Source organism: Lissotriton vulgaris, chromosome 6 (genome assembly GCF_964263255.1).
Source record: "Lissotriton vulgaris chromosome 6, aLisVul1.2, whole genome shotgun sequence".
NCBI lineage: Eukaryota > Metazoa > Chordata > Amphibia > Caudata > Salamandridae > Lissotriton > Lissotriton vulgaris.
The window spans coordinates 315,182,128-315,209,749 of record NC_141694.1 but is presented as its reverse complement, the minus strand read 5'-3'; the positions used below and the strand labels follow the sequence as shown (position 1 = coordinate 315,209,749).

The following is a 27,622-nucleotide window of genomic DNA, read 5'->3' as shown; positions in this document are numbered from 1 at the left end:
AGGAGGACTCTGGGAGCCGGGGGAAAGCCTGAGGCCGGGGCCTCCTTTCCACCGGCACATGCTGAGCTCTTGCCGGGAGTCAGAAAAAGAGGCGAAAGGGCGACCAGCGACGGTGAGAGGGAAGACCCCGGTCCGGGTGACCAAGGTAGATTTCTTCGGGAGGCGTTAATTCTGCCACCATTCTGGTTATCGCTTCTCGGCCTTTTGGCTAAGATCAAGTGTAGTATCTGTTCTTATCAGTTTAATATCTGATACGTCCTCTATCTGGGGACCATATATTAAATTGATTTTTGGAACAGGGAGATGGAATAGGAGCTTGCTCTGTCCACTCCACGCATCAACCTGGTATTGCAGTACCTCCAGGAATGGTGCACTTCCCCACCCGGGGAAAACAATGCTGTTGAAAAATAGACGAGAAAACGAAAGTAGCGCTTCACTACCAAACCCTGTAAAGTGGCGCTATTGTGTTTGCCTGTGAATAAAAGCAAAGTGGTCACTGTGTCTTGCCTTAATTATGTATGTATTTTACTTAATTGCCACTTTGCGGCCACCCGGCCGTGCGTTATTTATTTATTTATTTTTCAACTTATTTTCTTTGTTTTTTTTCCCCTTCTCCATCCAGACGCTGCACTTTGAAAAGAGACAAACGTGGGAAAAAGACTGTTTTTGCAGCAGCAGAGTTTCATTGGTTTTTGGATCCATTTCACTGGGGAACGAATGGAGGAAGGTTCTCAGCAAGTCACAAGGATGGATGGATGGAGGGAGGGAGGGAGGGAGGGAGGGAGGGAGGGAGGGAGGGAGGGAGGGAAGCAGGCAGGCAGGCAGGCATGCCGAGAAGTGGGCACTGCCCTTGGCTTCTCTGAGCAAGAAGAAAAATACAGAGTCCTTTTCCTTCTCTGCCCGCCCCGCCCGTCCCCGAACGGCCACGAACGGCCAAGCCTTATCTATAGGCCTCAGGCTGCAGGGGAGCAGTGTCCCAGGCAAGCGAGGGCGAGGGTCCGGCCACTTCCGGTCAGGGAGCTGTCCAGGGCTTCCTGGCCTGATTCCCAGCATCCCCTGGCTGCCAGGCTTTCCGGCCAGCCGGCTGGAAGCAGTGCGCAGGAAGGGGAGGGGCATGCAAATACTAGAAAGAGGACAACGTGGGTATGCAAAGTGACGCCTAATGAGGCGACAGCCGAGGAGGACTCTGGGAGCCGGGGGAAAGCCTGAGGCCGGGGCCTCCTTTCCACCGGCACATGCTGAGCTCTTGCCGGGAGTCAGAAAAAGAGGCGAAAGGGCGACCAGCGACGGTGAGAGGGAAGACCCCGGTCCGGGTGACCAAGGTAGATTTCTTCGGGAGGCGTTAATTCTGCCACCATTCTGGTTATCGCTTCTCGGCCTTTTGGCTAAGATCAAGTGTAGTATCTGTTCTTATCAGTTTAATATCTGATACGTCCTCTATCTGGGGACCATATATTAAATTGATTTTTGGAACAGGGAGATGGAATAGGAGCTTGCTCTGTCCACTCCACGCATCAACCTGGTATTGCAGTACCTCCAGGAATGGTGCACTTCCCCACCCGGGGAAAACAATGCTGTTGAAAAATAGACGAGAAAACGAAAGTAGCGCTTCACTACCAAACCCTGTAAAGTGGCGCTATTGTGTTTGCCTGTGAATAAAAGCAAAGTGGTCACTGTGTCTTGCCTTAATTATGTATGTATTTTACTTAATTGCCACTTTGCGGCCACCCGGCCGTGCGTTATTTATTTATTTATTTTTCAACTTATTTTCTTTGTTTTTTTTCCCCTTCTCCATCCAGACGCTGCACTTTGAAAAGAGACAAACGTGGGAAAAAGACTGTTTTTGCAGCAGCAGAGTTTCATTGGTTTTTGGATCCATTTCACTGGGGAACGAATGGAGGAAGGTTCTCAGCAAGTCACAAGGATGGATGGATGGAGGGAGGGAGGGAGGGAGGGAGGGAGGGAGGGAGGGAGGGAGGGAGGGAAGCAGGCAGGCAGGCAGGCATGCCGAGAAGTGGGCACTGCCCTTGGCTTCTCTGAGCAAGAAGAAAAATACAGAGTCCTTTTCCTTCTCTGCCCGCCCCGCCCGTCCCCGAACGGCCACGAACGGCCAAGCCTTATCTATAGGCCTCAGGCTGCAGGGGAGCAGTGTCCCAGGCAAGCGAGGGCGAGGGTCCGGCCACTTCCGGTCAGGGAGCTGTCCAGGGCTTCCTGGCCTGATTCCCAGCATCCCCTGGCTGCCAGGCTTTCCGGCCAGCCGGCTGGAAGCAGTGCGCAGGAAGGGGAGGGGCATGCAAATACTAGAAAGAGGACAACGTGGGTATGCAAAGTGACGCCTAATGAGGCGACAGCCGAGGAGGACTCTGGGAGCCGGGGGAAAGCCTGAGGCCGGGGCCTCCTTTCCACCGGCACATGCTGAGCTCTTGCCGGGAGTCAGAAAAAGAGGCGAAAGGGCGACCAGCGACGGTGAGAGGGAAGACCCCGGTCCGGGTGACCAAGGTAGATTTCTTCGGGAGGCGTTAATTCTGCCACCATTCTGGTTATCGCTTCTCGGCCTTTTGGCTAAGATCAAGTGTAGTATCTGTTCTTATCAGTTTAATATCTGATACGTCCTCTATCTGGGGACCATATATTAAATTGATTTTTGGAACAGGGAGATGGAATAGGAGCTTGCTCTGTCCACTCCACGCATCAACCTGGTATTGCAGTACCTCCAGGAATGGTGCACTTCCCCACCCGGGGAAAACAATGCTGTTGAAAAATAGACGAGAAAACGAAAGTAGCGCTTCACTACCAAACCCTGTAAAGTGGCGCTATTGTGTTTGCCTGTGAATAAAAGCAAAGTGGTCACTGTGTCTTGCCTTAATTATGTATGTATTTTACTTAATTGCCACTTTGCGGCCACCCGGCCGTGCGTTATTTATTTATTTATTTTTCAACTTATTTTCTTTGTTTTTTTTCCCCTTCTCCATCCAGACGCTGCACTTTGAAAAGAGACAAACGTGGGAAAAAGACTGTTTTTGCAGCAGCAGAGTTTCATTGGTTTTTGGATCCATTTCACTGGGGAACGAATGGAGGAAGGTTCTCAGCAAGTCACAAGGATGGATGGAGGGAGGGAGGGAGGGAGGGAGGGAGGGAGGGAGGGAGGGAGGGAGGGAGGGAAGCAGGCAGGCAGGCAGGCATGCCGAGAAGTGGGCACTGCCCTTGGCTTCTCTGAGCAAGAAGAAAAATACAGAGTCCTTTTCCTTCTCTGCCCGCCCCGCCCGTCCCCGAACGGCCACGAACGGCCAAGCCTTATCTATAGGCCTCAGGCTGCAGGGGAGCAGTGTCCCAGGCAAGCGAGGGCGAGGGTCCGGCCACTTCCGGTCAGGGAGCTGTCCAGGGCTTCCTGGCCTGATTCCCAGCATCCCCTGGCTGCCAGGCTTTCCGGCCAGCCGGCTGGAAGCAGTGCGCAGGAAGGGGAGGGGCATGCAAATACTAGAAAGAGGACAACGTGGGTATGCAAAGTGACGCCTAATGAGGCGACAGCCGAGGAGGACTCTGGGAGCCGGGGGAAAGCCTGAGGCCGGGGCCTCCTTTCCACCGGCACATGCTGAGCTCTTGCCGGGAGTCAGAAAAAGAGGCGAAAGGGCGACCAGCGACGGTGAGAGGGAAGACCCCGGTCCGGGTGACCAAGGTAGATTTCTTCGGGAGGCGTTAATTCTGCCACCATTCTGGTTATCGCTTCTCGGCCTTTTGGCTAAGATCAAGTGTAGTATCTGTTCTTATCAGTTTAATATCTGATACGTCCTCTATCTGGGGACCATATATTAAATTGATTTTTGGAACAGGGAGATGGAATAGGAGCTTGCTCTGTCCACTCCACGCATCAACCTGGTATTGCAGTACCTCCAGGAATGGTGCACTTCCCCACCCGGGGAAAACAATGCTGTTGAAAAATAGACGAGAAAACGAAAGTAGCGCTTCACTACCAAACCCTGTAAAGTGGCGCTATTGTGTTTGCCTGTGAATAAAAGCAAAGTGGTCACTGTGTCTTGCCTTAATTATGTATGTATTTTACTTAATTGCCACTTTGCGGCCACCCGGCCGTGCGTTATTTATTTATTTATTTTTCAACTTATTTTCTTTGTTTTTTTTCCCCTTCTCCATCCAGACGCTGCACTTTGAAAAGAGACAAACGTGGGAAAAAGACTGTTTTTGCAGCAGCAGAGTTTCATTGGTTTTTGGATCCATTTCACTGGGGAACGAATGGAGGAAGGTTCTCAGCAAGTCACAAGGATGGATGGATGGAGGGAGGGAGGGAGGGAGGGAGGGAGGGAGGGAGGGAGGGAGGGAGGGAAGCAGGCAGGCAGGCAGGCATGCCGAGAAGTGGGCACTGCCCTTGGCTTCTCTGAGCAAGAAGAAAAATACAGAGTCCTTTTCCTTCTCTGCCCGCCCCGCCCGTCCCCGAACGGCCACGAACGGCCAAGCCTTATCTATAGGCCTCAGGCTGCAGGGGAGCAGTGTCCCAGGCAAGCGAGGGCGAGGGTCCGGCCACTTCCGGTCAGGGAGCTGTCCAGGGCTTCCTGGCCTGATTCCCAGCATCCCCTGGCTGCCAGGCTTTCCGGCCAGCCGGCTGGAAGCAGTGCGCAGGAAGGGGAGGGGCATGCAAATACTAGAAAGAGGACAACGTGGGTATGCAAAGTGACGCCTAATGAGGCGACAGCCGAGGAGGACTCTGGGAGCCGGGGGAAAGCCTGAGGCCGGGGCCTCCTTTCCACCGGCACATGCTGAGCTCTTGCCGGGAGTCAGAAAAAGAGGCGAAAGGGCGACCAGCGACGGTGAGAGGGAAGACCCCGGTCCGGGTGACCAAGGTAGATTTCTTCGGGAGGCGTTAATTCTGCCACCATTCTGGTTATCGCTTCTCGGCCTTTTGGCTAAGATCAAGTGTAGTATCTGTTCTTATCAGTTTAATATCTGATACGTCCTCTATCTGGGGACCATATATTAAATTGATTTTTGGAACAGGGAGATGGAATAGGAGCTTGCTCTGTCCACTCCACGCATCAACCTGGTATTGCAGTACCTCCAGGAATGGTGCACTTCCCCACCCGGGGAAAACAATGCTGTTGAAAAATAGACGAGAAAACGAAAGTAGCGCTTCACTACCAAACCCTGTAAAGTGGCGCTATTGTGTTTGCCTGTGAATAAAAGCAAAGTGGTCACTGTGTCTTGCCTTAATTATGTATGTATTTTACTTAATTGCCACTTTGCGGCCACCCGGCCGTGCGTTATTTATTTATTTATTTTTCAACTTATTTTCTTTGTTTTTTTTCCCCTTCTCCATCCAGACGCTGCACTTTGAAAAGAGACAAACGTGGGAAAAAGACTGTTTTTGCAGCAGCAGAGTTTCATTGGTTTTTGGATCCATTTCACTGGGGAACGAATGGAGGAAGGTTCTCAGCAAGTCACAAGGATGGATGGATGGAGGGAGGGAGGGAGGGAGGGAGGGAGGGAGGGAGGGAGGGAGGGAGGGAAGCAGGCAGGCAGGCAGGCATGCCGAGAAGTGGGCACTGCCCTTGGCTTCTCTGAGCAAGAAGAAAAATACAGAGTCCTTTTCCTTCTCTGCCCGCCCCGCCCGTCCCCGAACGGCCACGAACGGCCAAGCCTTATCTATAGGCCTCAGGCTGCAGGGGAGCAGTGTCCCAGGCAAGCGAGGGCGAGGGTCCGGCCACTTCCGGTCAGGGAGCTGTCCAGGGCTTCCTGGCCTGATTCCCAGCATCCCCTGGCTGCCAGGCTTTCCGGCCAGCCGGCTGGAAGCAGTGCGCAGGAAGGGGAGGGGCATGCAAATACTAGAAAGAGGACAACGTGGGTATGCAAAGTGACGCCTAATGAGGCGACAGCCGAGGAGGACTCTGGGAGCCGGGGGAAAGCCTGAGGCCGGGGCCTCCTTTCCACCGGCACATGCTGAGCTCTTGCCGGGAGTCAGAAAAAGAGGCGAAAGGGCGACCAGCGACGGTGAGAGGGAAGACCCCGGTCCGGGTGACCAAGGTAGATTTCTTCGGGAGGCGTTAATTCTGCCACCATTCTGGTTATCGCTTCTCGGCCTTTTGGCTAAGATCAAGTGTAGTATCTGTTCTTATCAGTTTAATATCTGATACGTCCTCTATCTGGGGACCATATATTAAATTGATTTTTGGAACAGGGAGATGGAATAGGAGCTTGCTCTGTCCACTCCACGCATCAACCTGGTATTGCAGTACCTCCAGGAATGGTGCACTTCCCCACCCGGGGAAAACAATGCTGTTGAAAAATAGACGAGAAAACGAAAGTAGCGCTTCACTACCAAACCCTGTAAAGTGGCGCTATTGTGTTTGCCTGTGAATAAAAGCAAAGTGGTCACTGTGTCTTGCCTTAATTATGTATGTATTTTACTTAATTGCCACTTTGCGGCCACCCGGCCGTGCGTTATTTATTTATTTATTTTTCAACTTATTTTCTTTGTTTTTTTTCCCCTTCTCCATCCAGACGCTGCACTTTGAAAAGAGACAAACGTGGGAAAAAGACTGTTTTTGCAGCAGCAGAGTTTCATTGGTTTTTGGATCCATTTCACTGGGGAACGAATGGAGGAAGGTTCTCAGCAAGTCACAAGGATGGATGGATGGAGGGAGGGAGGGAGGGAGGGAGGGAGGGAGGGAGGGAGGGAGGGAGGGAAGCAGGCAGGCAGGCAGGCATGCCGAGAAGTGGGCACTGCCCTTGGCTTCTCTGAGCAAGAAGAAAAATACAGAGTCCTTTTCCTTCTCTGCCCGCCCCGCCCGTCCCCGAACGGCCACGAACGGCCAAGCCTTATCTATAGGCCTCAGGCTGCAGGGGAGCAGTGTCCCAGGCAAGCGAGGGCGAGGGTCCGGCCACTTCCGGTCAGGGAGCTGTCCAGGGCTTCCTGGCCTGATTCCCAGCATCCCCTGGCTGCCAGGCTTTCCGGCCAGCCGGCTGGAAGCAGTGCGCAGGAAGGGGAGGGGCATGCAAATACTAGAAAGAGGACAACGTGGGTATGCAAAGTGACGCCTAATGAGGCGACAGCCGAGGAGGACTCTGGGAGCCGGGGGAAAGCCTGAGGCCGGGGCCTCCTTTCCACCGGCACATGCTGAGCTCTTGCCGGGAGTCAGAAAAAGAGGCGAAAGGGCGACCAGCGACGGTGAGAGGGAAGACCCCGGTCCGGGTGACCAAGGTAGATTTCTTCGGGAGGCGTTAATTCTGCCACCATTCTGGTTATCGCTTCTCGGCCTTTTGGCTAAGATCAAGTGTAGTACCACTTGCCTCCCCTAGGGGAGGGCGGTCAGTTGGGATGTTTTCATTGAACTTCGTGGGTCAATGATATTCCCAACACGGTGAAATGAGATTCGGAACGGAATCTGACGGAATCGTGACGAAATATGACAGAAATGTCATAATGCATATGACAGCAATGTCATAACGTTTTTAGTAGCCTGGCATGCTGGACTGTCGGGCAGGAACCCCAGTGGGGACTGACTGGCAGGCCGGCTGAATGGTGATTTTTTACGTAGGTCAGCAGGCGAGACTGGGCTGCTGTGCCAACCGGCTTGGGCTGACACCCGGGCTGATGACCTTGGATGGAACGACAGGGCCGAACGGCATGGCTGGAAGGCTAAGTCGCCCCCCTGTCCAGGCGAACCCTCCTAGGTCCGACCGGCACAAGGCCAACCAGCTAATGGCTGTCTGCGGATTGGTTCCCCGCTTTCAGCTGGGCTGGTTGGCTGCTGGGTGGAGGTAGTAGCAGGACAGACCGGGGTTGGCTGAAAAGATAAGCCATGCCTAGTACCCCCTGGGCAAGTAGGCCAGGCGAGACGGCTCGGGTGAAGGGCGAGGCCGGCGGGTGTGGCAGACTGGCCAGACCTGCTGACTGAGGGTGTGACGGGTAGGACAAAAAAAAAAAAAAAAAAAAAAAATCTGTTCTTATCAGTTTAATATCTGATACGTCCTCTATCTGGGGACCATATATTAAATTGATTTTTGGAACAGGGAGATGGAATAGGAGCTTGCTCTGTCCACTCCACGCATCAACCTGGTATTGCAGTACCTCCAGGAATGGTGCACTTCCCCACCCGGGGAAAACAATGCTGTTGAAAAATAGACGAGAAAACGAAAGTAGCGCTTCACTACCAAACCCTGTAAAGTGGCGCTATTGTGTTTGCCTGTGAATAAAAGCAAAGTGGTCACTGTGTCTTGCCTTAATTATGTATGTATTTTACTTAATTGCCACTTTGCGGCCACCCGGCCGTGCGTTATTTATTTATTTATTTTTCAACTTATTTTCTTTGTTTTTTTTCCCCTTCTCCATCCAGACGCTGCACTTTGAAAAGAGACAAACGTGGGAAAAAGACTGTTTTTGCAGCAGCAGAGTTTCATTGGTTTTTGGATCCATTTCACTGGGGAACGAATGGAGGAAGGTTCTCAGCAAGTCACAAGGATGGATGGATGGAGGGAGGGAGGGAGGGAGGGAGGGAGGGAGGGAGGGAGGGAGGGAGGGAAGCAGGCAGGCAGGCAGGCATGCCGAGAAGTGGGCACTGCCCTTGGCTTCTCTGAGCAAGAAGAAAAATACAGAGTCCTTTTCCTTCTCTGCCCGCCCCGCCCGTCCCCGAACGGCCACGAACGGCCAAGCCTTATCTATAGGCCTCAGGCTGCAGGGGAGCAGTGTCCCAGGCAAGCGAGGGCGAGGGTCCGGCCACTTCCGGTCAGGGAGCTGTCCAGGGCTTCCTGGCCTGATTCCCAGCATCCCCTGGCTGCCAGGCTTTCCGGCCAGCCGGCTGGAAGCAGTGCGCAGGAAGGGGAGGGGCATGCAAATACTAGAAAGAGGACAACGTGGGTATGCAAAGTGACGCCTAATGAGGCGACAGCCGAGGAGGACTCTGGGAGCCGGGGGAAAGCCTGAGGCCGGGGCCTCCTTTCCACCGGCACATGCTGAGCTCTTGCCGGGAGTCAGAAAAAGAGGCGAAAGGGCGACCAGCGACGGTGAGAGGGAAGACCCCGGTCCGGGTGACCAAGGTAGATTTCTTCGGGAGGCGTTAATTCTGCCACCATTCTGGTTATCGCTTCTCGGCCTTTTGGCTAAGATCAAGTGTAGTATCTGTTCTTATCAGTTTAATATCTGATACGTCCTCTATCTGGGGACCATATATTAAATTGATTTTTGGAACAGGGAGATGGAATAGGAGCTTGCTCTGTCCACTCCACGCATCAACCTGGTATTGCAGTACCTCCAGGAATGGTGCACTTCCCCACCCGGGGAAAACAATGCTGTTGAAAAATAGACGAGAAAACGAAAGTAGCGCTTCACTACCAAACCCTGTAAAGTGGCGCTATTGTGTTTGCCTGTGAATAAAAGCAAAGTGGTCACTGTGTCTTGCCTTAATTATGTATGTATTTTACTTAATTGCCACTTTGCGGCCACCCGGCCGTGCGTTATTTATTTATTTATTTTTCAACTTATTTTCTTTGTTTTTTTTCCCCTTCTCCATCCAGACGCTGCACTTTGAAAAGAGACAAACGTGGGAAAAAGACTGTTTTTGCAGCAGCAGAGTTTCATTGGTTTTTGGATCCATTTCACTGGGGAACGAATGGAGGAAGGTTCTCAGCAAGTCACAAGGATGGATGGATGGAGGGAGGGAGGGAGGGAGGGAGGGAGGGAGGGAGGGAGGGAGGGAGGGAAGCAGGCAGGCAGGCAGGCATGCCGAGAAGTGGGCACTGCCCTTGGCTTCTCTGAGCAAGAAGAAAAATACAGAGTCCTTTTCCTTCTCTGCCCGCCCCGCCCGTCCCCGAACGGCCACGAACGGCCAAGCCTTATCTATAGGCCTCAGGCTGCAGGGGAGCAGTGTCCCAGGCAAGCGAGGGCGAGGGTCCGGCCACTTCCGGTCAGGGAGCTGTCCAGGGCTTCCTGGCCTGATTCCCAGCATCCCCTGGCTGCCAGGCTTTCCGGCCAGCCGGCTGGAAGCAGTGCGCAGGAAGGGGAGGGGCATGCAAATACTAGAAAGAGGACAACGTGGGTATGCAAAGTGACGCCTAATGAGGCGACAGCCGAGGAGGACTCTGGGAGCCGGGGGAAAGCCTGAGGCCGGGGCCTCCTTTCCACCGGCACATGCTGAGCTCTTGCCGGGAGTCAGAAAAAGAGGCGAAAGGGCGACCAGCGACGGTGAGAGGGAAGACCCCGGTCCGGGTGACCAAGGTAGATTTCTTCGGGAGGCGTTAATTCTGCCACCATTCTGGTTATCGCTTCTCGGCCTTTTGGCTAAGATCAAGTGTAGTATCTGTTCTTATCAGTTTAATATCTGATACGTCCTCTATCTGGGGACCATATATTAAATTGATTTTTGGAACAGGGAGATGGAATAGGAGCTTGCTCTGTCCACTCCACGCATCAACCTGGTATTGCAGTACCTCCAGGAATGGTGCACTTCCCCACCCGGGGAAAACAATGCTGTTGAAAAATAGACGAGAAAACGAAAGTAGCGCTTCACTACCAAACCCTGTAAAGTGGCGCTATTGTGTTTGCCTGTGAATAAAAGCAAAGTGGTCACTGTGTCTTGCCTTAATTATGTATGTATTTTACTTAATTGCCACTTTGCGGCCACCCGGCCGTGCGTTATTTATTTATTTATTTTTCAACTTATTTTCTTTGTTTTTTTTCCCCTTCTCCATCCAGACGCTGCACTTTGAAAAGAGACAAACGTGGGAAAAAGACTGTTTTTGCAGCAGCAGAGTTTCATTGGTTTTTGGATCCATTTCACTGGGGAACGAATGGAGGAAGGTTCTCAGCAAGTCACAAGGATGGATGGATGGAGGGAGGGAGGGAGGGAGGGAGGGAGGGAGGGAGGGAGGGAGGGAGGGAAGCAGGCAGGCAGGCAGGCATGCCGAGAAGTGGGCACTGCCCTTGGCTTCTCTGAGCAAGAAGAAAAATACAGAGTCCTTTTCCTTCTCTGCCCGCCCCGCCCGTCCCCGAACGGCCACGAACGGCCAAGCCTTATCTATAGGCCTCAGGCTGCAGGGGAGCAGTGTCCCAGGCAAGCGAGGGCGAGGGTCCGGCCACTTCCGGTCAGGGAGCTGTCCAGGGCTTCCTGGCCTGATTCCCAGCATCCCCTGGCTGCCAGGCTTTCCGGCCAGCCGGCTGGAAGCAGTGCGCAGGAAGGGGAGGGGCATGCAAATACTAGAAAGAGGACAACGTGGGTATGCAAAGTGACGCCTAATGAGGCGACAGCCGAGGAGGACTCTGGGAGCCGGGGGAAAGCCTGAGGCCGGGGCCTCCTTTCCACCGGCACATGCTGAGCTCTTGCCGGGAGTCAGAAAAAGAGGCGAAAGGGCGACCAGCGACGGTGAGAGGGAAGACCCCGGTCCGGGTGACCAAGGTAGATTTCTTCGGGAGGCGTTAATTCTGCCACCATTCTGGTTATCGCTTCTCGGCCTTTTGGCTAAGATCAAGTGTAGTATCTGTTCTTATCAGTTTAATATCTGATACGTCCTCTATCTGGGGACCATATATTAAATTGATTTTTGGAACAGGGAGATGGAATAGGAGCTTGCTCTGTCCACTCCACGCATCAACCTGGTATTGCAGTACCTCCAGGAATGGTGCACTTCCCCACCCGGGGAAAACAATGCTGTTGAAAAATAGACGAGAAAACGAAAGTAGCGCTTCACTACCAAACCCTGTAAAGTGGCGCTATTGTGTTTGCCTGTGAATAAAAGCAAAGTGGTCACTGTGTCTTGCCTTAATTATGTATGTATTTTACTTAATTGCCACTTTGCGGCCACCCGGCCGTGCGTTATTTATTTATTTATTTTTCAACTTATTTTCTTTGTTTTTTTTCCCCTTCTCCATCCAGACGCTGCACTTTGAAAAGAGACAAACGTGGGAAAAAGACTGTTTTTGCAGCAGCAGAGTTTCATTGGTTTTTGGATCCATTTCACTGGGGAACGAATGGAGGAAGGTTCTCAGCAAGTCACAAGGATGGATGGATGGAGGGAGGGAGGGAGGGAGGGAGGGAGGGAGGGAGGGAGGGAGGGAGGGAAGCAGGCAGGCAGGCAGGCATGCCGAGAAGTGGGCACTGCCCTTGGCTTCTCTGAGCAAGAAGAAAAATACAGAGTCCTTTTCCTTCTCTGCCCGCCCCGCCCGTCCCCGAACGGCCACGAACGGCCAAGCCTTATCTATAGGCCTCAGGCTGCAGGGGAGCAGTGTCCCAGGCAAGCGAGGGCGAGGGTCCGGCCACTTCCGGTCAGGGAGCTGTCCAGGGCTTCCTGGCCTGATTCCCAGCATCCCCTGGCTGCCAGGCTTTCCGGCCAGCCGGCTGGAAGCAGTGCGCAGGAAGGGGAGGGGCATGCAAATACTAGAAAGAGGACAACGTGGGTATGCAAAGTGACGCCTAATGAGGCGACAGCCGAGGAGGACTCTGGGAGCCGGGGGAAAGCCTGAGGCCGGGGCCTCCTTTCCACCGGCACATGCTGAGCTCTTGCCGGGAGTCAGAAAAAGAGGCGAAAGGGCGACCAGCGACGGTGAGAGGGAAGACCCCGGTCCGGGTGACCAAGGTAGATTTCTTCGGGAGGCGTTAATTCTGCCACCATTCTGGTTATCGCTTCTCGGCCTTTTGGCTAAGATCAAGTGTAGTATCTGTTCTTATCAGTTTAATATCTGATACGTCCTCTATCTGGGGACCATATATTAAATTGATTTTTGGAACAGGGAGATGGAATAGGAGCTTGCTCTGTCCACTCCACGCATCAACCTGGTATTGCAGTACCTCCAGGAATGGTGCACTTCCCCACCCGGGGAAAACAATGCTGTTGAAAAATAGACGAGAAAACGAAAGTAGCGCTTCACTACCAAACCCTGTAAAGTGGCGCTATTGTGTTTGCCTGTGAATAAAAGCAAAGTGGTCACTGTGTCTTGCCTTAATTATGTATGTATTTTACTTAATTGCCACTTTGCGGCCACCCGGCCGTGCGTTATTTATTTATTTATTTTTCAACTTATTTTCTTTGTTTTTTTTCCCCTTCTCCATCCAGACGCTGCACTTTGAAAAGAGACAAACGTGGGAAAAAGACTGTTTTTGCAGCAGCAGAGTTTCATTGGTTTTTGGATCCATTTCACTGGGGAACGAATGGAGGAAGGTTCTCAGCAAGTCACAAGGATGGATGGATGGAGGGAGGGAGGGAGGGAGGGAGGGAGGGAGGGAGGGAGGGAGGGAGGGAAGCAGGCAGGCAGGCAGGCATGCCGAGAAGTGGGCACTGCCCTTGGCTTCTCTGAGCAAGAAGAAAAATACAGAGTCCTTTTCCTTCTCTGCCCGCCCCGCCCGTCCCCGAACGGCCACGAACGGCCAAGCCTTATCTATAGGCCTCAGGCTGCAGGGGAGCAGTGTCCCAGGCAAGCGAGGGCGAGGGTCCGGCCACTTCCGGTCAGGGAGCTGTCCAGGGCTTCCTGGCCTGATTCCCAGCATCCCCTGGCTGCCAGGCTTTCCGGCCAGCCGGCTGGAAGCAGTGCGCAGGAAGGGGAGGGGCATGCAAATACTAGAAAGAGGACAACGTGGGTATGCAAAGTGACGCCTAATGAGGCGACAGCCGAGGAGGACTCTGGGAGCCGGGGGAAAGCCTGAGGCCGGGGCCTCCTTTCCACCGGCACATGCTGAGCTCTTGCCGGGAGTCAGAAAAAGAGGCGAAAGGGCGACCAGCGACGGTGAGAGGGAAGACCCCGGTCCGGGTGACCAAGGTAGATTTCTTCGGGAGGCGTTAATTCTGCCACCATTCTGGTTATCGCTTCTCGGCCTTTTGGCTAAGATCAAGTGTAGTACCACTTGCCTCCCCTAGGGGAGGGCGGTCAGTTGGGATGTTTTCATTGAACTTCGTGGGTCAATGATATTCCCAACACGGTGAAATGAGATTCGGAACGGAATCTGACGGAATCGTGACGAAATATGACAGAAATGTCATAATGCATATGACAGCAATGTCATAACGTTTTTAGTAGCCTGGCATGCTGGACTGTCGGGCAGGAACCCCAGTGGGGACTGACTGGCAGGCCGGCTGAATGGTGATTTTTTACGTAGGTCAGCAGGCGAGACTGGGCTGCTGTGCCAACCGGCTTGGGCTGACACCCGGGCTGATGACCTTGGATGGAACGACAGGGCCGAACGGCATGGCTGGAAGGCTAAGTCGCCCCCCTGTCCAGGCGAACCCTCCTAGGTCCGACCGGCACAAGGCCAACCAGCTAATGGCTGTCTGCGGATTGGTTCCCCGCTTTCAGCTGGGCTGGTTGGCTGCTGGGTGGAGGTAGTAGCAGGACAGACCGGGGTTGGCTGAAAAGATAAGCCATGCCTAGTACCCCCTGGGCAAGTAGGCCAGGCGAGACGGCTCGGGTGAAGGGCGAGGCCGGCGGGTGTGGCAGACTGGCCAGACCTGCTGACTGAGGGTGTGACGGGTAGGACAAAAAAAAAAAAAAAAAAAAAAAATCTGTTCTTATCAGTTTAATATCTGATACGTCCTCTATCTGGGGACCATATATTAAATTGATTTTTGGAACAGGGAGATGGAATAGGAGCTTGCTCTGTCCACTCCACGCATCAACCTGGTATTGCAGTACCTCCAGGAATGGTGCACTTCCCCACCCGGGGAAAACAATGCTGTTGAAAAATAGACGAGAAAACGAAAGTAGCGCTTCACTACCAAACCCTGTAAAGTGGCGCTATTGTGTTTGCCTGTGAATAAAAGCAAAGTGGTCACTGTGTCTTGCCTTAATTATGTATGTATTTTACTTAATTGCCACTTTGCGGCCACCCGGCCGTGCGTTATTTATTTATTTATTTTTCAACTTATTTTCTTTGTTTTTTTTCCCCTTCTCCATCCAGACGCTGCACTTTGAAAAGAGACAAACGTGGGAAAAAGACTGTTTTTGCAGCAGCAGAGTTTCATTGGTTTTTGGATCCATTTCACTGGGGAACGAATGGAGGAAGGTTCTCAGCAAGTCACAAGGATGGATGGATGGAGGGAGGGAGGGAGGGAGGGAGGGAGGGAGGGAGGGAGGGAGGGAGGGAAGCAGGCAGGCAGGCAGGCATGCCGAGAAGTGGGCACTGCCCTTGGCTTCTCTGAGCAAGAAGAAAAATACAGAGTCCTTTTCCTTCTCTGCCCGCCCCGCCCGTCCCCGAACGGCCACGAACGGCCAAGCCTTATCTATAGGCCTCAGGCTGCAGGGGAGCAGTGTCCCAGGCAAGCGAGGGCGAGGGTCCGGCCACTTCCGGTCAGGGAGCTGTCCAGGGCTTCCTGGCCTGATTCCCAGCATCCCCTGGCTGCCAGGCTTTCCGGCCAGCCGGCTGGAAGCAGTGCGCAGGAAGGGGAGGGGCATGCAAATACTAGAAAGAGGACAACGTGGGTATGCAAAGTGACGCCTAATGAGGCGACAGCCGAGGAGGACTCTGGGAGCCGGGGGAAAGCCTGAGGCCGGGGCCTCCTTTCCACCGGCACATGCTGAGCTCTTGCCGGGAGTCAGAAAAAGAGGCGAAAGGGCGACCAGCGACGGTGAGAGGGAAGACCCCGGTCCGGGTGACCAAGGTAGATTTCTTCGGGAGGCGTTAATTCTGCCACCATTCTGGTTATCGCTTCTCGGCCTTTTGGCTAAGATCAAGTGTAGTATCTGTTCTTATCAGTTTAATATCTGATACGTCCTCTATCTGGGGACCATATATTAAATTGATTTTTGGAACAGGGAGATGGAATAGGAGCTTGCTCTGTCCACTCCACGCATCAACCTGGTATTGCAGTACCTCCAGGAATGGTGCACTTCCCCACCCGGGGAAAACAATGCTGTTGAAAAATAGACGAGAAAACGAAAGTAGCGCTTCACTACCAAACCCTGTAAAGTGGCGCTATTGTGTTTGCCTGTGAATAAAAGCAAAGTGGTCACTGTGTCTTGCCTTAATTATGTATGTATTTTACTTAATTGCCACTTTGCGGCCACCCGGCCGTGCGTTATTTATTTATTTATTTTTCAACTTATTTTCTTTGTTTTTTTTCCCCTTCTCCATCCAGACGCTGCACTTTGAAAAGAGACAAACGTGGGAAAAAGACTGTTTTTGCAGCAGCAGAGTTTCATTGGTTTTTGGATCCATTTCACTGGGGAACGAATGGAGGAAGGTTCTCAGCAAGTCACAAGGATGGATGGATGGAGGGAGGGAGGGAGGGAGGGAGGGAGGGAGGGAGGGAGGGAGGGAGGGAAGCAGGCAGGCAGGCAGGCATGCCGAGAAGTGGGCACTGCCCTTGGCTTCTCTGAGCAAGAAGAAAAATACAGAGTCCTTTTCCTTCTCTGCCCGCCCCGCCCGTCCCCGAACGGCCACGAACGGCCAAGCCTTATCTATAGGCCTCAGGCTGCAGGGGAGCAGTGTCCCAGGCAAGCGAGGGCGAGGGTCCGGCCACTTCCGGTCAGGGAGCTGTCCAGGGCTTCCTGGCCTGATTCCCAGCATCCCCTGGCTGCCAGGCTTTCCGGCCAGCCGGCTGGAAGCAGTGCGCAGGAAGGGGAGGGGCATGCAAATACTAGAAAGAGGACAACGTGGGTATGCAAAGTGACGCCTAATGAGGCGACAGCCGAGGAGGACTCTGGGAGCCGGGGGAAAGCCTGAGGCCGGGGCCTCCTTTCCACCGGCACATGCTGAGCTCTTGCCGGGAGTCAGAAAAAGAGGCGAAAGGGCGACCAGCGACGGTGAGAGGGAAGACCCCGGTCCGGGTGACCAAGGTAGATTTCTTCGGGAGGCGTTAATTCTGCCACCATTCTGGTTATCGCTTCTCGGCCTTTTGGCTAAGATCAAGTGTAGTATCTGTTCTTATCAGTTTAATATCTGATACGTCCTCTATCTGGGGACCATATATTAAATTGATTTTTGGAACAGGGAGATGGAATAGGAGCTTGCTCTGTCCACTCCACGCATCAACCTGGTATTGCAGTACCTCCAGGAATGGTGCACTTCCCCACCCGGGGAAAACAATGCTGTTGAAAAATAGACGAGAAAACGAAAGTAGCGCTTCACTACCAAACCCTGTAAAGTGGCGCTATTGTGTTTGCCTGTGAATAAAAGCAAAGTGGTCACTGTGTCTTGCCTTAATTATGTATGTATTTTACTTAATTGCCACTTTGCGGCCACCCGGCCGTGCGTTATTTATTTATTTATTTTTCAACTTATTTTCTTTGTTTTTTTTCCCCTTCTCCATCCAGACGCTGCACTTTGAAAAGAGACAAACGTGGGAAAAAGACTGTTTTTGCAGCAGCAGAGTTTCATTGGTTTTTGGATCCATTTCACTGGGGAACGAATGGAGGAAGGTTCTCAGCAAGTCACAAGGATGGATGGATGGAGGGAGGGAGGGAGGGAGGGAGGGAGGGAGGGAGGGAGGGAGGGAGGGAAGCAGGCAGGCAGGCAGGCATGCCGAGAAGTGGGCACTGCCCTTGGCTTCTCTGAGCAAGAAGAAAAATACAGAGTCCTTTTCCTTCTCTGCCCGCCCCGCCCGTCCCCGAACGGCCACGAACGGCCAAGCCTTATCTATAGGCCTCAGGCTGCAGGGGAGCAGTGTCCCAGGCAAGCGAGGGCGAGGGTCCGGCCACTTCCGGTCAGGGAGCTGTCCAGGGCTTCCTGGCCTGATTCCCAGCATCCCCTGGCTGCCAGGCTTTCCGGCCAGCCGGCTGGAAGCAGTGCGCAGGAAGGGGAGGGGCATGCAAATACTAGAAAGAGGACAACGTGGGTATGCAAAGTGACGCCTAATGAGGCGACAGCCGAGGAGGACTCTGGGAGCCGGGGGAAAGCCTGAGGCCGGGGCCTCCTTTCCACCGGCACATGCTGAGCTCTTGCCGGGAGTCAGAAAAAGAGGCGAAAGGGCGACCAGCGACGGTGAGAGGGAAGACCCCGGTCCGGGTGACCAAGGTAGATTTCTTCGGGAGGCGTTAATTCTGCCACCATTCTGGTTATCGCTTCTCGGCCTTTTGGCTAAGATCAAGTGTAGTATCTGTTCTTATCAGTTTAATATCTGATACGTCCTCTATCTGGGGACCATATATTAAATTGATTTTTGGAACAGGGAGATGGAATAGGAGCTTGCTCTGTCCACTCCACGCATCAACCTGGTATTGCAGTACCTCCAGGAATGGTGCACTTCCCCACCCGGGGAAAACAATGCTGTTGAAAAATAGACGAGAAAACGAAAGTAGCGCTTCACTACCAAACCCTGTAAAGTGGCGCTATTGTGTTTGCCTGTGAATAAAAGCAAAGTGGTCACTGTGTCTTGCCTTAATTATGTATGTATTTTACTTAATTGCCACTTTGCGGCCACCCGGCCGTGCGTTATTTATTTATTTATTTTTCAACTTATTTTCTTTGTTTTTTTTCCCCTTCTCCATCCAGACGCTGCACTTTGAAAAGAGACAAACGTGGGAAAAAGACTGTTTTTGCAGCAGCAGAGTTTCATTGGTTTTTGGATCCATTTCACTGGGGAACGAATGGAGGAAGGTTCTCAGCAAGTCACAAGGATGGATGGATGGAGGGAGGGAGGGAGGGAGGGAGGGAGGGAGGGAGGGAGGGAGGGAGGGAAGCAGGCAGGCAGGCAGGCATGCCGAGAAGTGGGCACTGCCCTTGGCTTCTCTGAGCAAGAAGAAAAATACAGAGTCCTTTTCCTTCTCTGCCCGCCCCGCCCGTCCCCGAACGGCCACGAACGGCCAAGCCTTATCTATAGGCCTCAGGCTGCAGGGGAGCAGTGTCCCAGGCAAGCGAGGGCGAGGGTCCGGCCACTTCCGGTCAGGGAGCTGTCCAGGGCTTCCTGGCCTGATTCCCAGCATCCCCTGGCTGCCAGGCTTTCCGGCCAGCCGGCTGGAAGCAGTGCGCAGGAAGGGGAGGGGCATGCAAATACTAGAAAGAGGACAACGTGGGTATGCAAAGTGACGCCTAATGAGGCGACAGCCGAGGAGGACTCTGGGAGCCGGGGGAAAGCCTGAGGCCGGGGCCTCCTTTCCACCGGCACATGCTGAGCTCTTGCCGGGAGTCAGAAAAAGAGGCGAAAGGGCGACCAGCGACGGTGAGAGGGAAGACCCCGGTCCGGGTGACCAAGGTAGATTTCTTCGGGAGGCGTTAATTCTGCCACCATTCTGGTTATCGCTTCTCGGCCTTTTGGCTAAGATCAAGTGTAGTATCTGTTCTTATCAGTTTAATATCTGATACGTCCTCTATCTGGGGACCATATATTAAATTGATTTTTGGAACAGGGAGATGGAATAGGAGCTTGCTCTGTCCACTCCACGCATCAACCTGGTATTGCAGTACCTCCAGGAATGGTGCACTTCCCCACCCGGGGAAAACAATGCTGTTGAAAAATAGACGAGAAAACGAAAGTAGCGCTTCACTAGAACTCTCTGGAAAATACTAAGTTGTGCTAAAGAAAGCTTATGGATTGCAAGAAACTTGCTACTATTCAAACATAAAGAGTTAGATGTAAATGATGTAATTCACATGTGTCTTGACAAGATTATGCTTTTCTACTATGTTGATATTAAAAGACAAGGAAAAGAAATAGCAGAGAAAAAATGGAAACAGAAAAAATGGGCAGAATGGGTCACTTAGAAACAGCATCACTTCAACATAGAAGTGAGAGCATTATGAGTAAAATCTTGATGGAAAACCGGTAGGCAGGTGCCTGCGTGCACCCCCTACTCAGGTTATAATGTACACCACCCTATGGGATTGGTTAACATGTATATGTGCCTTACAATTTTATAAATAAAGTATATTTTTACAAAAAAAAAAAAAAATCTGTTCTTATCAGTTTAATATCTGATACGTCCTCTATCTGGGGACCATATATTAAATTGATTTTTGGAACAGGGAGATGGAATAGGAGCTTGCTCTGTCCACTCCACGCATCAACCTGGTATTGCAGTACCTCCAGGAATGGTGCACTTCCCCACCCGGGGAAAACAATGCTGTTGAAAAATAGACGAGAAAACGAAAGTAGCGCTTCACTACCAAACCCTGTAAAGTGGCGCTATTGTGTTTGCCTGTGAATAAAAGCAAAGTGGTCACTGTGTCTTGCCTTAATTATGTATGTATTTTACTTAATTGCCACTTTGCGGCCACCCGGCCGTGCGTTATTTATTTATTTATTTTTCAACTTATTTTCTTTGTTTTTTTTCCCCTTCTCCATCCAGACGCTGCACTTTGAAAAGAGACAAACGTGGGAAAAAGACTGTTTTTGCAGCAGCAGAGTTTCATTGGTTTTTGGATCCATTTCACTGGGGAACGAATGGAGGAAGGTTCTCAGCAAGTCACAAGGATGGATGGATGGAGGGAGGGAGGGAGGGAGGGAGGGAGGGAGGGAGGGAGGGAGGGAGGGAAGCAGGCAGGCAGGCAGGCATGCCGAGAAGTGGGCACTGCCCTTGGCTTCTCTGAGCAAGAAGAAAAATACAGAGTCCTTTTCCTTCTCTGCCCGCCCCGCCCGTCCCCGAACGGCCACGAACGGCCAAGCCTTATCTATAGGCCTCAGGCTGCAGGGGAGCAGTGTCCCAGGCAAGCGAGGGCGAGGGTCCGGCCACTTCCGGTCAGGGAGCTGTCCAGGGCTTCCTGGCCTGATTCCCAGCATCCCCTGGCTGCCAGGCTTTCCGGCCAGCCGGCTGGAAGCAGTGCGCAGGAAGGGGAGGGGCATGCAAATACTAGAAAGAGGACAACGTGGGTATGCAAAGTGACGCCTAATGAGGCGACAGCCGAGGAGGACTCTGGGAGCCGGGGGAAAGCCTGAGGCCGGGGCCTCCTTTCCACCGGCACATGCTGAGCTCTTGCCGGGAGTCAGAAAAAGAGGCGAAAGGGCGACCAGCGACGGTGAGAGGGAAGACCCCGGTCCGGGTGACCAAGGTAGATTTCTTCGGGAGGCGTTAATTCTGCCACCATTCTGGTTATCGCTTCTCGGCCTTTTGGCTAAGATCAAGTGTAGTATCTGTTCTTATCAGTTTAATATCTGATACGTCCTCTATCTGGGGACCATATATTAAATTGATTTTTGGAACAGGGAGATGGAATAGGAGCTTGCTCTGTCCACTCCACGCATCAACCTGGTATTGCAGTACCTCCAGGAATGGTGCACTTCCCCACCCGGGGAAAACAATGCTGTTGAAAAATAGACGAGAAAACGAAAGTAGCGCTTCACTACCAAACCCTGTAAAGTGGCGCTATTGTGTTTGCCTGTGAATAAAAGCAAAGTGGTCACTGTGTCTTGCCTTAATTATGTATGTATTTTACTTAATTGCCACTTTGCGGCCACCCGGCCGTGCGTTATTTATTTATTTATTTTTCAACTTATTTTCTTTGTTTTTTTTCCCCTTCTCCATCCAGACGCTGCACTTTGAAAAGAGACAAACGTGGGAAAAAGACTGTTTTTGCAGCAGCAGAGTTTCATTGGTTTTTGGATCCATTTCACTGGGGAACGAATGGAGGAAGGTTCTCAGCAAGTCACAAGGATGGATGGATGGAGGGAGGGAGGGAGGGAGGGAGGGAGGGAGGGAGGGAGGGAGGGAGGGAAGCAGGCAGGCAGGCAGGCATGCCGAGAAGTGGGCACTGCCCTTGGCTTCTCTGAGCAAGAAGAAAAATACAGAGTCCTTTTCCTTCTCTGCCCGCCCCGCCCGTCCCCGAACGGCCACGAACGGCCAAGCCTTATCTATAGGCCTCAGGCTGCAGGGGAGCAGTGTCCCAGGCAAGCGAGGGCGAGGGTCCGGCCACTTCCGGTCAGGGAGCTGTCCAGGGCTTCCTGGCCTGATTCCCAGCATCCCCTGGCTGCCAGGCTTTCCGGCCAGCCGGCTGGAAGCAGTGCGCAGGAAGGGGAGGGGCATGCAAATACTAGAAAGAGGACAACGTGGGTATGCAAAGTGACGCCTAATGAGGCGACAGCCGAGGAGGACTCTGGGAGCCGGGGGAAAGCCTGAGGCCGGGGCCTCCTTTCCACCGGCACATGCTGAGCTCTTGCCGGGAGTCAGAAAAAGAGGCGAAAGGGCGACCAGCGACGGTGAGAGGGAAGACCCCGGTCCGGGTGACCAAGGTAGATTTCTTCGGGAGGCGTTAATTCTGCCACCATTCTGGTTATCGCTTCTCGGCCTTTTGGCTAAGATCAAGTGTAGTATCTGTTCTTATCAGTTTAATATCTGATACGTCCTCTATCTGGGGACCATATATTAAATTGATTTTTGGAACAGGGAGATGGAATAGGAGCTTGCTCTGTCCACTCCACGCATCAACCTGGTATTGCAGTACCTCCAGGAATGGTGCACTTCCCCACCCGGGGAAAACAATGCTGTTGAAAAATAGACGAGAAAACGAAAGTAGCGCTTCACTACCAAACCCTGTAAAGTGGCGCTATTGTGTTTGCCTGTGAATAAAAGCAAAGTGGTCACTGTGTCTTGCCTTAATTATGTATGTATTTTACTTAATTGCCACTTTGCGGCCACCCGGCCGTGCGTTATTTATTTATTTATTTTTCAACTTATTTTCTTTGTTTTTTTTCCCCTTCTCCATCCAGACGCTGCACTTTGAAAAGAGACAAACGTGGGAAAAAGACTGTTTTTGCAGCAGCAGAGTTTCATTGGTTTTTGGATCCATTTCACTGGGGAACGAATGGAGGAAGGTTCTCAGCAAGTCACAAGGATGGATGGATGGAGGGAGGGAGGGAGGGAGGGAGGGAGGGAGGGAGGGAGGGAGGGAGGGAAGCAGGCAGGCAGGCAGGCATGCCGAGAAGTGGGCACTGCCCTTGGCTTCTCTGAGCAAGAAGAAAAATACAGAGTCCTTTTCCTTCTCTGCCCGCCCCGCCCGTCCCCGAACGGCCACGAACGGCCAAGCCTTATCTATAGGCCTCAGGCTGCAGGGGAGCAGTGTCCCAGGCAAGCGAGGGCGAGGGTCCGGCCACTTCCGGTCAGGGAGCTGTCCAGGGCTTCCTGGCCTGATTCCCAGCATCCCCTGGCTGCCAGGCTTTCCGGCCAGCCGGCTGGAAGCAGTGCGCAGGAAGGGGAGGGGCATGCAAATACTAGAAAGAGGACAACGTGGGTATGCAAAGTGACGCCTAATGAGGCGACAGCCGAGGAGGACTCTGGGAGCCGGGGGAAAGCCTGAGGCCGGGGCCTCCTTTCCACCGGCACATGCTGAGCTCTTGCCGGGAGTCAGAAAAAGAGGCGAAAGGGCGACCAGCGACGGTGAGAGGGAAGACCCCGGTCCGGGTGACCAAGGTAGATTTCTTCGGGAGGCGTTAATTCTGCCACCATTCTGGTTATCGCTTCTCGGCCTTTTGGCTAAGATCAAGTGTAGTACCACTTGCCTCCCCTAGGGGAGGGCGGTCAGTTGGGATGTTTTCATTGGACTTCGTGGGTCAATGATATTCCCAGTAGGTGAAACGAGATTCGGAATCGGAACGGAAGGGGCCGGTACCGGAACGAAATATGACAGAAATGTCATAACGTTTTTAGTAGCCTGGCATGCTGGACTGTCGGGCAGGAACCCCAGTGGGGACTGACTGGCAGGCCGGCTGAATGGTGATTTTTTACGTAGGTCAGCAGGCGAGACTGGGCTGCTGTGCCAACCGGCTTGGGCTGACACCCGGGCTGATGACCTTGGATGGAACGACAGGGCCGAACGGCATGGCTGGAAGGCTAAGTCGCCCCCCTGTCCAGGCGAACCCTCCTAGGTCCGACCGGCACAAGGCCAACCAGCTAATGGCTGTCTGCGGATTGGTTCCCCGCTTTCAGCTGGGCTGGTTGGCTGCTGGGTGGAGGTAGTAGCAGGACAGACCGGGGTTGGCTGAAAAGATAAGCCATGCCTAGTACCCCCTGGGCAAGTAGGCCAGGCGAGACGGCTCGGGTGAAGGGCGAGGCCGGCGGGTGTGGCAGACTGGCCAGACCTGCTAACTGAGGGTGTGACGGGTAGGAAAAAAAAAAAAATCTGTTCTTATCAGTTTAATATCTGATACGTCCTCTATCTGGGGACCATATATTAAATTGATTTTTGGAACAGGGAGATGGAATAGGAGCTTGCTCTGTCCACTCCACGCATCAACCTGGTATTGCAGTACCTCCAGGAATGGTGCACTTCCCCACCCGGGGAAAACAATGCTGTTGAAAAATAGACGAGAAAACGAAAGTAGCGCTTCACTACCAAACCCTGTAAAGTGGCGCTATTGTGTTTGCCTGTGAATAAAAGCAAAGTGGTCACTGTGTCTTGCCTTAATTATGTATGTATTTTACTTAATTGCCACTTTGCGGCCACCCGGCCGTGCGTTATTTATTTATTTATTTTTCAACTTATTTTCTTTGTTTTTTTTCCCCTTCTCCATCCAGACGCTGCACTTTGAAAAGAGACAAACGTGGGAAAAAGACTGTTTTTGCAGCAGCAGAGTTTCATTGGTTTTTGGATCCATTTCACTGGGGAACGAATGGAGGAAGGTTCTCAGCAAGTCACAAGGATGGATGGATGGAGGGAGGGAGGGAGGGAGGGAGGGAGGGAGGGAGGGAGGGAGGGAGGGAAGCAGGCAGGCAGGCAGGCATGCCGAGAAGTGGGCACTGCCCTTGGCTTCTCTGAGCAAGAAGAAAAATACAGAGTCCTTTTCCTTCTCTGCCCGCCCCGCCCGTCCCCGAACGGCCACGAACGGCCAAGCCTTATCTATAGGCCTCAGGCTGCAGGGGAGCAGTGTCCCAGGCAAGCGAGGGCGAGGGTCCGGCCACTTCCGGTCAGGGAGCTGTCCAGGGCTTCCTGGCCTGATTCCCAGCATCCCCTGGCTGCCAGGCTTTCCGGCCAGCCGGCTGGAAGCAGTGCGCAGGAAGGGGAGGGGCATGCAAATACTAGAAAGAGGACAACGTGGGTATGCAAAGTGACGCCTAATGAGGCGACAGCCGAGGAGGACTCTGGGAGCCGGGGGAAAGCCTGAGGCCGGGGCCTCCTTTCCACCGGCACATGCTGAGCTCTTGCCGGGAGTCAGAAAAAGAGGCGAAAGGGCGACCAGCGACGGTGAGAGGGAAGACCCCGGTCCGGGTGACCAAGGTAGATTTCTTCGGGAGGCGTTAATTCTGCCACCATTCTGGTTATCGCTTCTCGGCCTTTTGGCTAAGATCAAGTGTAGTATCTGTTCTTATCAGTTTAATATCTGATACGTCCTCTATCTGGGGACCATATATTAAATTGATTTTTGGAACAGGGAGATGGAATAGGAGCTTGCTCTGTCCACTCCACGCATCAACCTGGTATTGCAGTACCTCCAGGAATGGTGCACTTCCCCACCCGGGGAAAACAATGCTGTTGAAAAATAGACGAGAAAACGAAAGTAGCGCTTCACTACCAAACCCTGTAAAGTGGCGCTATTGTGTTTGCCTGTGAATAAAAGCAAAGTGGTCACTGTGTCTTGCCTTAATTATGTATGTATTTTACTTAATTGCCACTTTGCGGCCACCCGGCCGTGCGTTATTTATTTATTTATTTTTCAACTTATTTTCTTTGTTTTTTTTCCCCTTCTCCATCCAGACGCTGCACTTTGAAAAGAGACAAACGTGGGAAAAAGACTGTTTTTGCAGCAGCAGAGTTTCATTGGTTTTTGGATCCATTTCACTGGGGAACGAATGGAGGAAGGTTCTCAGCAAGTCACAAGGATGGATGGAGGGAGGGAGGGAGGGAGGGAGGGAGGGAGGGAGGGAGGGAGGGAGGGAGGGAAGCAGGCAGGCAGGCAGGCATGCCGAGAAGTGGGCACTGCCCTTGGCTTCTCTGAGCAAGAAGAAAAATACAGAGTCCTTTTCCTTCTCTGCCCGCCCCGCCCGTCCCCGAACGGCCACGAACGGCCAAGCCTTATCTATAGGCCTCAGGCTGCAGGGGAGCAGTGTCCCAGGCAAGCGAGGGCGAGGGTCCGGCCACTTCCGGTCAGGGAGCTGTCCAGGGCTTCCTGGCCTGATTCCCAGCATCCCCTGGCTGCCAGGCTTTCCGGCCAGCCGGCTGGAAGCAGTGCGCAGGAAGGGGAGGGGCATGCAAATACTAGAAAGAGGACAACGTGGGTATGCAAAGTGACGCCTAATGAGGCGACAGCCGAGGAGGACTCTGGGAGCCGGGGGAAAGCCTGAGGCCGGGGCCTCCTTTCCACCGGCACATGCTGAGCTCTTGCCGGGAGTCAGAAAAAGAGGCGAAAGGGCGACCAGCGACGGTGAGAGGGAAGACCCCGGTCCGGGTGACCAAGGTAGATTTCTTCGGGAGGCGTTAATTCTGCCACCATTCTGGTTATCGCTTCTCGGCCTTTTGGCTAAGATCAAGTGTAGTACCACTTGCCTCCCCTAGGGGAGGGCGGTCAGTTGGGATGTTTTCATTGAACTTCGTGGGTCAATGATATTCCCAACACGGTGAAATGAGATTCGGAACGGAATCTGACGGAATCGTGACGAAATATGACAGAAATGTCATAATGCATATGACAGCAATGTCATAACGTTTTTAGTAGCCTGGCATGCTGGACTGTCGGGCAGGAACCCCAGTGGGGACTGACTGGCAGGCCGGCTGAATGGTGATTTTTTACGTAGGTCAGCAGGCGAGACTGGGCTGCTGTGCCAACCGGCTTGGGCTGACACCCGGGCTGATGACCTTGGATGGAACGACAGGGCCGAACGGCATGGCTGGAAGGCTAAGTCGCCCCCCTGTCCAGGCGAACCCTCCTAGGTCCGACCGGCACAAGGCCAACCAGCTAATGGCTGTCTGCGGATTGGTTCCCCGCTTTCAGCTGGGCTGGTTGGCTGCTGGGTGGAGGTAGTAGCAGGACAGACCGGGGTTGGCTGAAAAGATAAGCCATGCCTAGTACCCCCTGGGCAAGTAGGCCAGGCGAGACGGCTCGGGTGAAGGGCGAGGCCGGCGGGTGTGGCAGACTGGCCAGACCTGCTGACTGAGGGTGTGACGGGTAGGACAAAAAAAAAAAAAAAAAAAAAAATCTGTTCTTATCAGTTTAATATCTGATACGTCCTCTATCTGGGGACCATATATTAAATTGATTTTTGGAACAGGGAGATGGAATAGGAGCTTGCTCTGTCCACTCCACGCATCAACCTGGTATTGCAGTACCTCCAGGAATGGTGCACTTCCCCACCCGGGGAAAACAATGCTGTTGAAAAATAGACGAGAAAACGAAAGTAGCGCTTCACTACCAAACCCTGTAAAGTGGCGCTATTGTGTTTGCCTGTGAATAAAAGCAAAGTGGTCACTGTGTCTTGCCTTAATTATGTATGTATTTTACTTAATTGCCACTTTGCGGCCACCCGGCCGTGCGTTATTTATTTATTTATTTTTCAACTTATTTTCTTTGTTTTTTTTCCCCTTCTCCATCCAGACGCTGCACTTTGAAAAGAGACAAACGTGGGAAAAAGACTGTTTTTGCAGCAGCAGAGTTTCATTGGTTTTTGGATCCATTTCACTGGGGAACGAATGGAGGAAGGTTCTCAGCAAGTCACAAGGATGGATGGATGGAGGGAGGGAGGGAGGGAGGGAGGGAGGGAGGGAGGGAGGGAGGGAGGGAAGCAGGCAGGCAGGCAGGCATGCCGAGAAGTGGGCACTGCCCTTGGCTTCTCTGAGCA

The 27,622-nt window shown here is 52.8% G+C and overlaps 18 non-coding genes and 4 pseudogenes across 18 annotated transcripts; all 22 read left to right on the top strand.

Annotated features, from left to right (window-relative positions):
- Window positions 1-188: 188 nt before the first annotated feature.
- On the top strand, window positions 189-379 carry LOC147707234 (U2 spliceosomal RNA). Its single transcript, XR_015296973.1, has one exon. It is a non-coding gene; the product is annotated as a U2 spliceosomal RNA (small nuclear RNA).
- Window positions 380-1,365: 986 nt separating this feature from the next.
- LOC147707233 (U2 spliceosomal RNA) lies at window positions 1,366-1,556 on the top strand. Its single transcript, XR_015296972.1, has one exon. It is a non-coding gene; the product is annotated as a U2 spliceosomal RNA (small nuclear RNA).
- Window positions 1,557-2,542: 986 nt separating this feature from the next.
- LOC147707232 (U2 spliceosomal RNA) lies at window positions 2,543-2,733 on the top strand. Its single transcript, XR_015296971.1, has one exon. It is a non-coding gene; the product is annotated as a U2 spliceosomal RNA (small nuclear RNA).
- Window positions 2,734-3,719: 986 nt separating this feature from the next.
- LOC147707231 (U2 spliceosomal RNA) lies at window positions 3,720-3,910 on the top strand. Its single transcript, XR_015296969.1, has one exon. It is a non-coding gene; the product is annotated as a U2 spliceosomal RNA (small nuclear RNA).
- A 986-nt stretch (window positions 3,911-4,896) lies between these two features.
- LOC147707230 (U2 spliceosomal RNA) lies at window positions 4,897-5,087 on the top strand. The gene has a single exon (XR_015296968.1). It is a non-coding gene; the product is annotated as a U2 spliceosomal RNA (small nuclear RNA).
- Window positions 5,088-6,073: 986 nt separating this feature from the next.
- On the top strand, window positions 6,074-6,264 carry LOC147707229 (U2 spliceosomal RNA). Its single transcript, XR_015296967.1, has one exon. It is a non-coding gene; the product is annotated as a U2 spliceosomal RNA (small nuclear RNA).
- A 1,625-nt stretch (window positions 6,265-7,889) lies between these two features.
- On the top strand, window positions 7,890-8,099 carry LOC147707228 (U2 spliceosomal RNA; annotated as a pseudogene).
- A 986-nt stretch (window positions 8,100-9,085) lies between these two features.
- LOC147707227 (U2 spliceosomal RNA) lies at window positions 9,086-9,276 on the top strand. The gene has a single exon (XR_015296966.1). It is a non-coding gene; the product is annotated as a U2 spliceosomal RNA (small nuclear RNA).
- Window positions 9,277-10,262: 986 nt separating this feature from the next.
- On the top strand, window positions 10,263-10,453 carry LOC147707226 (U2 spliceosomal RNA). The gene has a single exon (XR_015296965.1). It is a non-coding gene; the product is annotated as a U2 spliceosomal RNA (small nuclear RNA).
- Window positions 10,454-11,439: 986 nt separating this feature from the next.
- On the top strand, window positions 11,440-11,630 carry LOC147707225 (U2 spliceosomal RNA). Its single transcript, XR_015296964.1, has one exon. It is a non-coding gene; the product is annotated as a U2 spliceosomal RNA (small nuclear RNA).
- A 986-nt stretch (window positions 11,631-12,616) lies between these two features.
- On the top strand, window positions 12,617-12,807 carry LOC147707224 (U2 spliceosomal RNA). The gene has a single exon (XR_015296963.1). It is a non-coding gene; the product is annotated as a U2 spliceosomal RNA (small nuclear RNA).
- A 1,625-nt stretch (window positions 12,808-14,432) lies between these two features.
- Window positions 14,433-14,642, top strand: LOC147707223 (U2 spliceosomal RNA; annotated as a pseudogene).
- Window positions 14,643-15,628: 986 nt separating this feature from the next.
- LOC147707222 (U2 spliceosomal RNA) lies at window positions 15,629-15,819 on the top strand. The gene has a single exon (XR_015296962.1). It is a non-coding gene; the product is annotated as a U2 spliceosomal RNA (small nuclear RNA).
- Window positions 15,820-16,805: 986 nt separating this feature from the next.
- LOC147707221 (U2 spliceosomal RNA) lies at window positions 16,806-16,996 on the top strand. Its single transcript, XR_015296961.1, has one exon. It is a non-coding gene; the product is annotated as a U2 spliceosomal RNA (small nuclear RNA).
- Window positions 16,997-17,982: 986 nt separating this feature from the next.
- On the top strand, window positions 17,983-18,173 carry LOC147707220 (U2 spliceosomal RNA). Its single transcript, XR_015296960.1, has one exon. It is a non-coding gene; the product is annotated as a U2 spliceosomal RNA (small nuclear RNA).
- Window positions 18,174-19,159: 986 nt separating this feature from the next.
- On the top strand, window positions 19,160-19,350 carry LOC147707219 (U2 spliceosomal RNA). The gene has a single exon (XR_015296958.1). It is a non-coding gene; the product is annotated as a U2 spliceosomal RNA (small nuclear RNA).
- Window positions 19,351-19,788: 438 nt separating this feature from the next.
- On the top strand, window positions 19,789-19,966 carry LOC147707218 (U2 spliceosomal RNA; annotated as a pseudogene).
- A 986-nt stretch (window positions 19,967-20,952) lies between these two features.
- On the top strand, window positions 20,953-21,143 carry LOC147707217 (U2 spliceosomal RNA). Its single transcript, XR_015296957.1, has one exon. It is a non-coding gene; the product is annotated as a U2 spliceosomal RNA (small nuclear RNA).
- Window positions 21,144-22,129: 986 nt separating this feature from the next.
- LOC147707216 (U2 spliceosomal RNA) lies at window positions 22,130-22,320 on the top strand. Its single transcript, XR_015296956.1, has one exon. It is a non-coding gene; the product is annotated as a U2 spliceosomal RNA (small nuclear RNA).
- A 1,614-nt stretch (window positions 22,321-23,934) lies between these two features.
- On the top strand, window positions 23,935-24,124 carry LOC147707215 (U2 spliceosomal RNA). Its single transcript, XR_015297082.1, has one exon. It is a non-coding gene; the product is annotated as a U2 spliceosomal RNA (small nuclear RNA).
- Window positions 24,125-25,110: 986 nt separating this feature from the next.
- LOC147707214 (U2 spliceosomal RNA) lies at window positions 25,111-25,301 on the top strand. The gene has a single exon (XR_015296955.1). It is a non-coding gene; the product is annotated as a U2 spliceosomal RNA (small nuclear RNA).
- Window positions 25,302-26,926: 1,625 nt separating this feature from the next.
- On the top strand, window positions 26,927-27,135 carry LOC147707213 (U2 spliceosomal RNA; annotated as a pseudogene).
- The last annotated feature ends 487 nt before the right edge of the window (window positions 27,136-27,622 follow it).